Raw genomic sequence first — 379 nt, 5'->3', positions numbered from 1 at the left:
CGTTTTTTTTTGTAACTAATCTCTTAAGTTGGCAGTTACTATTTAGTACAAGTAGGTACTTCGTTGGGTACTTCCATGTTTGAACTTCAAAATGTCAGTCTTACTACGCTGCCAACCTAAAACTTAACGGCATAAAAAGTGTTCCCAACATAAAAACATGTTAGTTCTAATGTTCCCTATAGTTTCTGATAATGATTTTTTTAATTAAATTAAAGCACCGAAATAGAAAAAATAGTATGAAAACGCGTGTTACAATGCTTTATTGTAATACTTCTATCTTGCGGACACTCGTGGCTACGCTTCGCGTCGCCACTCGTGCCACAAGATAGTCGTATTACAATAAGTCGCATTGTAACACTTGTCTTTCAATATACTATTT

Source organism: Photinus pyralis, unplaced genomic scaffold (assembly GCF_008802855.1).
Source record: "Photinus pyralis isolate 1611_PpyrPB1 unplaced genomic scaffold, Ppyr1.3 Ppyr1.4_LG4, whole genome shotgun sequence".
Taxonomy (NCBI): domain Eukaryota; kingdom Metazoa; phylum Arthropoda; class Insecta; order Coleoptera; family Lampyridae; genus Photinus; species Photinus pyralis.
The sequence above is the reverse complement of the archived record's forward strand: the minus strand, read 5'-3'. Positions refer to the sequence as shown.